At 36.6% G+C, this 13,615-nt stretch overlaps 1 long non-coding RNA gene across 1 annotated transcript in view; it reads right to left on the bottom strand.

The window, feature by feature from the left end:
• LOC103103799 (uncharacterized) overlaps positions 1-13,457 on the bottom strand; it is a 28,637-nt gene extending 15,180 nt beyond the window's left edge. The window contains exon 1 of the long non-coding RNA XR_472714.3: positions 12,989-13,457. This is a non-coding gene — a long non-coding RNA (uncharacterized LOC103103799). The remainder of the gene's footprint in view (positions 1-12,988) is intronic.
• Between the last annotated feature and the right edge of the window lie 158 nt (positions 13,458-13,615).

The following is a 13,615-nucleotide window of genomic DNA, read 5'->3' as shown; positions in this document are numbered from 1 at the left end:
AATCCTATTTCCATGTTATTCATTTTTGTAATAAAGTAATCTTTTAAAACAAAAACCCCAATATGATTGGGATTATAGACCCTAAATGATCACCCTAGTGCAAATATCAATTATATGGAAATAGGTCTTGATCGATGGCATATGTAAAAGCCAGTGGAATTGTGTATCAGCTATGGGAGGGGGTTGGGGGCAGGGGAGGGAAAGAACATGATTTTTGTAATCCTGGAAAAATACTCTAAATTAATCAGTTAAATAAAATAAAATTAAAAAACCCAAACCCCCAAAACATACACCTATATAAACAAGTGATAAATTGTATGTATCATATGTATTCTTCTGGATTTCTACTCCCATAATTCTTTCTCTAGATGTGGATAGTATTCTTTCTCATAAATCCCTCAGAGTTATCCTGGATCATTACATTGCTTTTAGTAGCAAAGTCTATTACATTAGATGGTCCCACAATGTTTCAATTACTGTGTACAATGTCCTTCTGGTTCTCCTCATTTCACTCCACATCAGTTCATGTAGGTCCTTCCAGTTCTTATAGAAATCAAGCAGTTTTAATTCCTGTGTTTGTCTGGATAGATTGCCAAATCTTTTATATTGTCTAGAGTGATTTTAAATGGAGTTTCTCTTTCTAACTTTTTCTGCTGAATTTTGTTGGAAATACATGGAAATGCTGAGGATTTGTGAGGGTTTATTTTATATCTTCCAACTTTGCTAAAAATAGTAATTATTTCAACTTGTACTTTAGTTGATTTTCTAGGATTCTCTAAGTATACCATCATATCATCTACAAAGAGTGATAGTTTAGTTTCCCTATTGCCTACTTTAATTCCTTCAATTTCTTTTTCTTTTCTAATTGATAAAGCTAGTACAATATTAAATAATAGTGATGAAGCATCCTTGCTTCACTCCTGATCTTATTGGGAAGACATCTAATTTATCCCCATTGCAGATGATACTTGCTAATGGGTTTAAATAAATAATACTTATTATTTTGAAGTAAAGACTTTTTATTCCTATGCTTTCTAGTGTTTTCAATAGGAATGGGTGTTGTATTTTGTCAAAGTCTTTTTCTGCATATATTGAGATAATCTTGTGATTTGTGTTTGTTTGATTATTGATAAGGTCAATTATGCACATGGTGTTCCTAATATTAAACCAGCCTTTCATTCTTGGTATAAATCCCACCTGGCCATAGTGAATAATCCTTGTGATAGTCTCTTTGCTAGTATTTTATATGAGATGTTTGCATCTATGTTCATTAAGAAGATTGATCTGTAATTTTTTTTCTCTGTTTTTGATCTTCTTGACTTAGGTATTAGCACCATATTTGTGTCATAAAAAAGAATTTGGTAGGGCTCTTTGTTTTTTTTTATCAAATTTTATCAATTTTTTTTAACAAATATTTTTTTATTTTTATTTTATCAAATAGTTTGTATATAGTCTGTGTATATCCTGAAGCATATCAACAATAAAGAATTGTGCACCAAAAATAGCACGTAGTATATCCTTAAGGAGATAAAGGACTTGAAAAGTAGGTGAGTCCATCAAGTAATAGGAGCAAGGGATAACAAGCAATGTCATTCATTACTAGACAATCCTTATATTCTTTTGTGTAGGTTCCCTCCAAAGCTTGACCTTAAACCTCTAGCCTATCCCTTTTCAGCTTTATGTCACATTACCTTCCTTCATCTCTATATTCTATATATCTCTATATCACCTAGATTGCCATTTTTATTTATAATGCCCAATTCATTGACCTCTGCCCCCTCTTATTTGTTAATATATGAACTCAAGGATATAAATTTCCCCCTAAGTACTGCTTTAGCTGCATCCCCATAGATTTTGAAAGGATGTCTCTTCATTGTAATTTTCTTCAATGAAATTATTGTTTTATGATTTGTTCTTTAACAGATTTTGGAGAATCGTATTATTTAATTTCCAATTAATTTTTGATTTGCCTCTCCATATACCCTTACTAATTATTATTTTTATTGCATTGTGGTCTGAAAAGGTTGCATTTATTATTTCTTCTCTTTTGCACTTGTTTGCAATGTTTTTATGCCCTAGTATATGATCAATCTTTGTGAATGAACCATGTGTTGCTGAAAAGGTGTATTCCTTTTTGTCCCTATTTATTTTTCTCCACATATCTACTAACTCTAATTTTTCTAAGATTTCATTCACTTCTCTTACCTCTTTCTAATTTATTTTTTGGTTTGATTTATCTAGTTCAAATAGAGGAAGGTTCAGGTCTCCCACTAGTATAGTTTTTCTATCTATTTCATCCTTGAGCTCCACTAGTTTCTCCTTTAGAAATCTGGATGCTATGCCATTTGGTGCATATATGATGAGTACTGATATTTCCTCATTGTCTATACTGCCTTTTATAAGGATGTAATTACCTTCCCTATCTCTTTTAACTAGATCTATTTTTACTTTGGCTTTGTCAAATATCATGATTGTAACTCCTGTCTTCTTTTTCTAAGTTGATGCCCAATAGATTTTGCATCTATTTACTTTTACCCTATGTGTATCTACCTTTCTCATGTGTGTTTCTTGTAGATAACATATCGTAGGACTTTGGTTTCTGATCCACTGTTATTTGCTTCTACTTTACAGGTGAGTTCATCCCATTCACATTCAAAGTTATGATTATTATCTGTGTATTTCCCAACATTTTGATTTTCTCTCCTTATCCTGACCTTTCCTCTTTCATTATTTCCTTCTACACCAGTATTCTGTTTTTAATCAGTCCCCCTAATCCCCACCCTTATTTACTTTCCTTTCTCCCCCCCCTTCTTATTCCTCTCTTAATTTTCTTTTGGGGTCTTTTTAAGCTACCCTCCATACTCTCCCCTCTTGAATTACTTCCTTCCCCACCCACCCCCTTTCCACTCCCTCCCTTTTTATTCCCCTTTTTGTTTTTTTTAGTTTTTTTTAATATTAATTTCCCCCCCCATTTTTTTTATCCCCTCTCCTGACTCTCCCCTTAGTTTTCCCCTCTCAGCTTTCCTATAGGGTAAGATAGAGTTCAATACCCCAGTGGATCTAGATGTTCTTTCCTCTTGGAATTGATTCCACTGAGAATAAGGTTTGCATATTACATTTTAGCACTCTCTTCCTCTCCTTCTTATAGTTGTATTCTTCCCTTCCCTCTCCCATGTGCCTTTTTGTGTAGTATAGGTTATCCCAATTTTTTTATTTCATCAAGTTTCTCTTGGTACCATTCTGCCCCCCTCCTTCCTTCTCTTTTTTATATATGATTTTAAACCACTTAGTACCCTAATCTCTACCTATGGATAATTAATTCTTCTAAATACTATAATAGTAAATACATTCTTTAACCCTTACCTTCTATCTTGGAATCAATACTGTGCATTGGCTCCAAGGCAGAAGAATAGTAAGGGCTAAGCAATGGGGGTTAAGTGACTTGCCCAAGGTCACACAGGAAAGTGTCTGAGGTCAGATTTGAACCTAGGACCTCCCGTCTCTAAGCCTGACTCTCAATCCACTGAGCTATCCAGCTTCCCCCCAGTAAATACAATTTTTGACAGTTACAAATAACATTTTCCATATAGGAATATAAACGATTTGGCCTTATTTGAGGCCCTTTGGAGAACAAAAAAATAAGACCCCTCTCTTTCTTATTTACCTTTTCATGTTTCTCTTGGTTTTTGAATTTCAATGTCAAATTTTCTCTTTAGTTCTGGTCTTTTCTTTAAAAATATTTGGAAGTAGCTTCTGTTTTGTTAAATGCCCATACTTTCCCCTGGAAGTATATAGTCAATATTGATGGGTAGGTGATCCTTGGTTGTAGTCTCAATTCTCATGCCTTTCTGAATATCCTATTCTAAGCCTTGTGATCTTTTAGTGTGGAGGCTGCCAGATCCTATGTAATCCTGATTGGTGCTCCTTGATATCTGAATTGTTTCTTTCTAGCTTCTTGTAATATTTTCTCCTTTGCTTGGAAGTTCTTGAATTTGGCAATTACATTCCTGAGGGTTGTCTTTTGAGGATTTAGTGTAGCAGGTGGTCTATCAGACATGTTTCAATGTCTATTTTGCCCTCTTGTTGCAGAATCACAGGGAAGTTTTCTTGGATAATTTCTTGTAGTATGGTGTCAAAGTTTCTGATTTTTTTCCCAGGTTTTCAGGTAGGCCTATGATTCTCAAATTGTTTCTCCAACTTTAATTTTCAAGGTCAACCACCCTCTCAGTGAGATATTTTTGTTGCTTTCTAATCTGTCATTTTTCTTTTGCTTTATTAATTCTTTCTGTCTTGTGAGATCATTGGCTTCTACTTGCCCAATTCTAGTTTTTAATGACTGGTTTTCAGCTAAGATCTTTTGATTTTCTTTTTTAGTTTGATCTATCCTGCTTTTCATGGCTTCCAGCAGGTCATTTCTGGTCTTCAATTTGCTTATTATTTCCTTTGATTTCTGGGCTTCAATTTCCAAATGGGAGATCCTGTCTTTTAAACTGTTATTTTCTTTTTGGACTATTTCCCACTTTTCTTTCCACATCTCTTCAATTTTTCTGACAACCTTGGATTTAAAGTCTTCAAGAACTTGTGACCAATTTCTTTTTTTTTTCTTTTTAAGGTTTGGGTATGTTTAATTGTTGGTCATCTTCTGCTATTTCTTCTTTAGTCTGGGTTTTTTCTACATGAAAATTATCAAGGGTCAACATTTCTTCTTGTTGTTTTTTGTTTGTTTGTTTGTTTGTTTTGTATTTGTGGATTTTAGTTCCTGGTAGTTGGTGGCCATTGCCTTGTTCCTTCTTGGTCAGATGTCTAAGTGAGGAATGTGGGTGATCTTTGTATTGGATTCTGGAGAGGTTTTTGCCCTGAGGAAATTTTTATCCCATCCTCAGCAATGTCTAGCTGCTCCTAGGGACAGGTCCAGTCCCCAAGAACTTAAAGATTGCCTTGCAGAAGTCTGGATGTGGCTTGTAGGCAAGTCTCTGTATTGAGCACTGGAGAAGTTTTAGCCCAAGGGCTTTTTACGGTTGTCTGTGACATTTTGCTGTGAGCCGCCCCCTCTCCCCAAGTTCCAGCACCCTATCTCCACATTTCCTCAGTCTCCCAGTGTTCTGAGTCGTTTCTTTTAGAGGTAAGTCTGTGTTGATCTTAGCCAGCCACCCTCTTAGAACTTAGAAGTTTGTCCTGTGCTTGATCCCATGCTTCCAGACTCTGGAAAGGTAGGTGAAATGGGGGAGGAGTGATGAGCTTGCGCGGGGAAAATTTTGCCCTCTTTTAGCATGGAAATGCCCTAACTTTGCCTACCTTCTATGCTGTGTCCTACTGTGGAACTCCTTGGCTCATTTCATTTTGGTTTTGTCTATTTGAGGCACTGTCTCTATTGGTGGAGAGGAGAAGAAGAGCTCTGCTTCTACTCAGTAGCCATCTTGACCTGGAAGTCCTATTGATGAATTTTTAAATAGAAAATTATCTAAAGGAGTACTAATTGACTAAATTAGATTTTTAAAAACATGATACCAAGAAAATAAAAGCAAGGGAAATAATAAATGTCAAATGCAACATGGTCTTGTAAGAACAGTGTCAGAAAAGAAAAATATGGACATTAGGAAAAACCTCAACCTACAATGACTAGACAGCAAAGTTTATGGGAACACTACATTAATATTCCTGACACTATGTCGCCTATTCTCAAAAAAACAAAACAAAACAAAACAAACCCTCACTTCATCATTCCATTGAGAATAGCTGTCATCCAATATTTCTCCTCTCTTTTCTGTCTGAACTTCTTAAGAAAACTGTCTACTCTCTGTGCCTCCACTTTCTCTTTTCTTACTCTTCTCTTCAATCCCTTCATTCTGACTCCTGACTTCATCATTCAAATGAAAGTTTTCTACAAGGTTACTAATGATTTTTATTTGCCAAATCCAGTTATCATTTCTCTATCTTCATCTTTCTTTTTTTTTTAAATATATTTTATTTGATCATTTCCAAGCATTATTCATTAAAGACATAGATCATTTTCTTTTCCTCCCCCCCACCCCCCATAGCCAACGCGTAAGTCCACTGGGCATTAGATGTTTTCTTGATTTGAACCCATTGCTTTGTTGATAGTATTTGCATTAGAGTGTTCATTTAGAGTCTCTCCTCTGTCATGTCCCCTCAACCTCTGTATTCAGGCAGTTGCTTTTTCTTGGTGTTTCCACTCCCATTATCTTCATCTTTCTTAACTTCTCTATTGTCATTGACACTTTTTATTATCCTAGACACCTTAATACTCTCTTTTCTAGGTTTTCATGATGCTATTCTCTTTTGTTTTTTTTTTCCCATCTGACTATTCCTTCATCATCTCAGATCTTATTCCCATATGAGTGTCCAAAAGGGAAAAACAGAAACCAAAGTTATGTCCTAGACCAATGATGGTGAACTTTTTAGAAACTGAGTGCTGAAACTACACCCTCACACAGCATATGAGCCACCCCCTTACCACAGACGGGAGGAAGGCAGTACTCCCATTGGGTTTCTGGGCAGAAGGGTGGGTGATGTGAAAAATGTCTTCAGACGAGGTGGAGAGGGGAAGGGGATCAGCCCCCCTGGCACAAATACCATAGGTTTGCCAACACAGTCCTAGGCCCTCTTCTCTTCTTTCTTTCTATTATTTCATGATTTAATTAGTTTCCATGGATTTGTGAAGATAGAATTAACACTCCCCTTGTCTATTTTTAGGGAATCAAATCAAGATAAAGTACTTCTACTTACCATTAAGTATGAGAGTTCAGGAGTCACTTGTAAGCTCACAGCTCCAAAGGACATTGCCCACCCGCCCCCCAATTTGGTCAGTGCTAGGCAAATTGAAAGATTGCCATTGGTTTTTGTGAAGAAGAGAGAATGACAGGAAGTGATAGGAAGTGATGTGGGGAAAAAAGAAGCACAAAAGAAGAGATGAGCATGGTCTAGCATTCATTTCCTTCCTAGAAAGATTGGTTCCAGAGATTTCTTTTCTGGTGTTTGGAGAGATTAGTTCTGGAGATTCCTTTCCTAGCTTGGAGGAGACCTTTTCCCTGGATCCTGTGTCGGTTTACTAGGTGAGTGGCTGAGATTCATGCCTTGGCTTTGGAGGAGGCTGCGTTGGTGGAACGATAACTGAAGACACCACTGGGACTTCTGGCTGAGGAGTACCAGGAAATCCACTTGGAGACGAGGGACTTGGGGAAGCCCCTACCGAGCTGAGCCTGACTTCACTGGAGAAGAGCTGGTAGGCTTGTTAGAATCTGTCTCTTTATCTATATTTTTCAACTTTCACTCTTTCCATCTCTTTGTAAATAAAGCTGCTAAAAGTAATTTTGACTTAAGCTCTAATATTTTAAATTTGGTGACCACTATATTACTTTATCACTCTCATATTTAGCATAAAACCTAAATTTAAATTCTTATAGATTTAGTTATGCAAATGAATCTCATATCTATTTAGACAGCTCTAACCTTTCTCCTGAGTGCTAGTCTTGCATATCTAACTGTATAATGGGAATCTAGAACTAAGTGTCCCTAAAACACCTTAAACACAATCAATCAACCAATAAACCTATATTAAGCACTTACTCTGTACTAGGCACTATAATAATGGAGGGTGTTATCTTCCATAATAATAAAGAAGCTAGAAAGAAGGGAGTTTTGGGGGAAAAGATAATGAGTTCAGTTTTAGACATAACCATGTCACACTACTCCTCCTCCCTCATTTGATAAACTCCAGTGGTTCCCTATCATTTCTGTGAATAAATAACAAATATAAAATCCTCTCTTTTCCATTCAAAGCCATTAATAATTTAGCTCCTTTCTACTTGGCTTTTTTTCTTACATATTACTTTCTTCTTCCACCTCTATATAGTCTGTGATCTAGTATTTTCACTGGTTATTCCTCAAGCCTGTACTCTCCTCATCTCTGGCCCCTGGCTTTCTTGACTTCCTTCATGTCAATTAAAATCCCAAGTTCTACAAGAAGTCTTTCCTAATCTCCCTTGATGCAGGCTCCTTACCTTTGTTGATTAACTACAACTTATCTTGCATATAGCTCGTTTGTATATAGCTGTTGCATGTTGTCTCCCTTTTTTAGACTGTGAGCTCCTTGAGAGGGAGGCTTTTTTTTAAACTTTTCTTTGTAAGGAAAGTAATGAATGCTGGAGGGGATGTTGCGAAATTGGGACATTAATGCATTGCTGGTGGAGTTGTGAAATGATCTAACCATTCTGGAGGGCAATTTGGAACTATGTCCAAAGGGCTTTAAAAGACTCTCTGCCTTTTTATCTAGCCAGACCATTGCTGGGTTTATATCCCAAAGAGATAATAAGGAAAAAGACTTGTACAAAAATATTTATAGCCACAATCTTTGTGGTAGCAAAAAATTGGAAAATGAGGGGATGCCCTTGAATTAGGGAATGGCTGAACAAATTGTGGTATATGTTGGTGATGGAATACTATTGTGCTCAAAGGAATAATGAACTGAGGAATTCCATGTGAACTAGAAAGACCTCCAGGAATTGATGCAGATTGAGAGGAGTAGAACCAGTAGAACATTATACACCGAGACTGATACACTGTGGTACAATCAAATGTAATGGACTTCTCTACTTGCAGCAATGCAATGATCAAAGACAATTGTGAGGGACTTATGAGAAAGAACACTATCCACATCCAGAGAAAGAACTGTGGGAACAGAAATGCAGAAGAAAAACAACTGTCTGATTACATGGGTTGATGGGTATATGATTGGGGCTGTAGACTCTAAATGATCACTCTAATGCAAATATTAATCATATGGAAATAAGTCTGGATCAATGACACATGTAAAACCCAGTGGAATTGTTCATTGGCCACGGGAGGAAGGATGGGAGGAGGAGAAGGAAAGAATATGAATCATGTAACCATCGAAAAATATTCTAAATTAATTAATTAAATAAAAAATTTCAAGGGAAAAAAAAACCTTTTCTTTGTATCCTCAGCATTTATCACAGTGTCTGGCACAAAACAGATGATTCACAAATGCTTTTCTAGTCTTGACCTGTCTTGATATTCTATGGTTACAAGGTAAACATAGAGGGATAGACACTTACAGCTAGAGGATAAAGAAAATGGTAGAAATGCTCTAACTTGCCAGTGGGTTTGAGGCCTGTCCATTACCCTCAGCTTGCTGAGATAAGTTTACTAAGGTGTGGCTGCTGTGCATGCTACAACTTCTTGAAGCCACAGATGAAAACACCAGTGGGGGAAAGCAGCTCTGAAGAGGGTTTGGCAAATGCTCACATCAGAGGTAGGTATCTGAATATCCCATACTAGTATTTATCACATAGTAAATGCTTGTTGACTCTACATGACTTGGGAAGGCAATCTGCTAGAAAAGATAGGAAGGGATGAGAGCAAGGCTCCATAGAGGTTGGCTTTGGAAAGGAGAAGGACCACCTCTTCATCAGAAACTAAGGAGGCAGTAGTGGTGGATGATGCCAACGGATTTAAAATAGAGAGAAAGGGAAAGAACTTAAACATAGAGAATGGGAAAAGAGGGAATAAATGGTTTCTTGATGAAATATGAGACCTCAACTGAGAGACTGAAGAAGGGGTTGTTGTAGGAACAGGAGACAAGAGAGGTTTAGAACAACCACTGTGGTGAGTAGGAGAGAAGTAAAAGATTGCCTTGCTGTATTGGAGATCCTAGTTGAAAGACTAAAGCTAAGCCATGAAAGACGTAGAGATAGGGAGTTTTGCCAGTTCTCTGTGATGTGTTATGAGTTGCTCAAGTGAAAGCTAACTAGAACTATTTGTTCAATAGTGTGTAAAACATTACTCCATCTCCTATATTCTTTGATTCTAGCAGATTGGCCTTCCTTCTGTTGCTAACTCATGCCATCTTTGTGTGAGATCTCCCATTTTTGTACCTTTGCAGTGGCTGTCCCTCAATCCCTCTACTCTACTTCATACCTCTAACCTCATCTCTACTTCATAGAATTTCTTTCTTCCTTCAAGATTCAGTTCAAGTAAAAAAAAAATTCAGTTCAAGTATCATCTTCTACACAAAGTCTTTCTGAATCTCCTTTATTGCTTATTCCCTCTCATCTATCTTTCTGTTTATTTTTATTTTTTCTCCTTATATTTGTTCTGCATATAGTATAAATGTCCCTGTTATCATGTCCCTCTCCCAAAATGGAATATATATATTATCAATTACATGTAATAACAAATTTCCACATGAGTTTTTTAATGTTATATGATCCAAATTGTCTCCCTTCTTCCCTTCTCTCTCCTATTCTTGAACTTTTGTTCTTCCAGATGAATTTTGTTATTATTTTCCAAATTTGAATTTAGAATGGCAAATAGAGATTGTTTCATCCTTTGTATTTGTATATCCAGATCCTAACAAAAATTGTAGACTTTCATAAATGCTTGTTGGTAGATTGATTAATTGCCAAAGTCTTTTCTAACTTCCTTTCCTGTGCCTCACCCTTATTAAATAATGTTTATTCCACTTCAAACTTTCCTATAGTGCTTCAAATGAATGGGTTTTTTTTTACTCCATCACATCTTTATTATTATATTTATCTGTGTAATCCTTGGCTCAAAGGACCAGATGTATAGGACTCTCCATTGGTGGAAATTAATTACTCGTTGTCCTAAAACAACATAAGAGCAGGGTAGAGTTGATGAGAGTGAAAGAGAAAGAAATCTGAGCTCTTCTGATTTCTAATTTCAAGACAAGAGAAGTGTAATTCCAACCTTTCTTCATGTGTGTGATGTGGATACTCTGGGGAAAAGCCAAAATATGTTTGTATTTTCCAACTTACCATACAGAGATTTGGGGGGAATTTCCTAGTGGATGAGATCTGGGACTCTTTTTCCTGGTTGAGCTGAGCTATCTTACTTCCAATGGAAGAATTAGTTTGTGTTATCCAGTATATAGTCTCCTATATATACATTCTCTGATTTCTTGAGAATTTCTAATTCTCTGATTATCTACTTGAATAAATAGGTTTTGTTTCTATTTAATATGTATGTTGATTGTGGAACTGGCATCTAGTGGGAAAGGGGGCAAGCCTTGGATATAGATCTTGGGGCCCTCCTTGCTCTTTAAGGAACAATCTCTTGGAAAAGGGTGTGGGGGGTATTTATTAAAGATAACTATTTTTGTCTCCCTATGAGTCACCTTGAGACAGATTCATATAACATAACAAGTGGGCTAAATGGCAACCCCACACCATCTCTTAGATCTGTATACATTGTTTTTGCTTTCCCTACTTCAGCCCAACTTAAACTCCTTGAAAGCAGAAATGTGCTGTTTTTCATCTTTGTATCCCTAACTTCATCACAGGGTCTTAATATAATTGGTATTTACTAAATATTAAATGAATTGAATTTGGTTCTCAGAATCTTCCTATAATTTATTTCCCTATTTTCTCCAACTCTTCTTTGACTCTGCCATTACACTCTTCTGTCCCTATGTTTCCACACTGTCAGTTTAAAATTTTTATATGCTTAGATCTACATTCTTAATATTTGGAGCAAATTGAGCCAAAATTCCCATGTTAGAAACATTTGTTTTGTGAAGTTAAGTATCAAGATTGTAAAAGTTTTGTCTTGCTAAATCAGAAAAATAATTTAGCAAAACTTCCAAATCCCAACACATAGTACATATGCAAACATTGTTCCATTCTCCCTCTTATTAATAACTGTTCTTGTTTATGTGTATTTTGAGTAAATGCCAATCCTCCTCCAAAAACATATCTTTCCGTATTTAACACAAGACACTGACTAATCCATTCAATGCTGATTTGCAGGTACAGGAATTCTTTAATATCTATTTATCTAGTATATTGTATTAAGCAGACACATGGCTGGTTAGGCTCAGGAGTGGTTAATTTTAGAACACTAAAAACTGTTTTCTTCAGAAACAAATGTGGTAAGAAACATTTCTTCTTTATGGAAATTGTACTTGGTTTTAGGTTTCTCAAATTATAAGCCTTTAAAACCTTCCTTTAAATCATGACTTTAAAACACCCATTTTATTGATTTAGCTTTACATTAATTATTTCTGGAAAAATCCCTCCCCTCATCATCCTTAACTGAACCTTCCCTGTTATCAAAGAAAAACAATTAAGCAAAAACACCCAAATAATGACTATATCTGTATACAGGGTTCTGCCCCAGTAGTCTTGGATTTGGGGGCCCAATAAAGGAACAAACCCAGCTGATCCTCTTCTTCCAGGCTCTCAGGAAGCAACTCAAGGACAACTCAAAGCAGTCCTTTTGCTTTAAAGTCAAGAGGAAGACTAGGTCTAGATTCACTGAGCTCTGGCTGAAGAGCTAATAAGGAAACTTTGTCATATCCCACTTAAAGTTCCTAAAGTATCCAGTTCCTCAGTCAGTTAGGAAGTCTCCCTTATCATCATAGTGTTAAAGTCCTTTCAGTCACATATGATTGGAAATAAGCTCCACAAATCTTGTGTGTTGTGGACTGGACCCAGACAAGGAATATCTGCATAGGCACCAAGCAATGACCAAAGCAACAGACCACTGAATAACTCAATGAGGACAATGAGGGTATTGATAACGGTTTGCAATCAACTTTGGGGTAGAGGGAGAAAGGATGCCCTCATGACACATTTTAAAAACAAACAAACAATTACTGGGCTTAATATAAAAAGCATTTCTATACATAAAGCAAAATATGCAACCAAAAAAAGGCTCTATATGAAACCATGAAACTATTTCATATCACTTGCTTTAAGTATATAATTCTGTGCTTTCATTTCAAAACATTTGTTTGTCATGGAATTTGAACTTCCTTCTCTTTCCTTATGTGAAAATAGCCCTTTAAGACATCATTATTACTAACCCTTACTAATCTCTCTTTCTTTCCCCAAATTAAAAACACAAAGTAGTGGTAGGGGAGATTTGTAACAAGTAAAATAAATCCGCACAATAGCCATATCCAAAAACGTATGTTTCTTTCTCCAACCTGAAATTTTCCTTTCTGTGTGGACTAGGTTGTTCAATTCTATTCATTAGTCAAAGCTGTTTTTCTTTACATTGTAGTAGAGGTTTTGCGTTCTTTAAAAGCAATATGTTGTCATTATGAGGCAACAGAAGGAAAAAAATTTGAGGAGAATGACCCCCAGCATGTCGGGTGGATCCCCTATAGCTTCTTTGAGAGAGGAGATAGACTAGACTCTTTCAATATCAACGGGCATGGATAGGTTGCGTTGTGCATAGGAGAGAAATGAGAATATTTGGGAGAACTTGAGCAGAGAACACAGAGATGCCTGTATGGCTGCCTAGGGAGAGAAAGTAGTTTCGACAAGTTTACCCCTGTGCACGCTTAGGATCGGATGAGGAGATCTGGCAAGCCAGACGGATTACGCGCCACTAAGTGTTCTGGGAAGAGGCAACAGCTTTTCGTCCCGGGGAGGGATGAGAAAGGAGGACACGAAAGAACTACATTTCCCAGCGATCTTTTGGAAGTACGCTAATACAAGTGAAATGTCATGTGCGGCGAGGAGGAAAGACTTGCCTGAAATTCTTCGCGTCCTGATCCGCTTTTCTATTGGTCGGAAACTCGAAGAACTTTGTGACCCTCGCGGTGATT

The sequence above is a fragment of the Monodelphis domestica genome, chromosome 5 (genome assembly GCF_027887165.1).
Source record: "Monodelphis domestica isolate mMonDom1 chromosome 5, mMonDom1.pri, whole genome shotgun sequence".
Classification (NCBI taxonomy): domain Eukaryota; kingdom Metazoa; phylum Chordata; class Mammalia; order Didelphimorphia; family Didelphidae; genus Monodelphis; species Monodelphis domestica.
The sequence above is the reverse complement of the archived record's forward strand: the minus strand, read 5'-3'. Positions and strand labels throughout refer to the sequence as shown.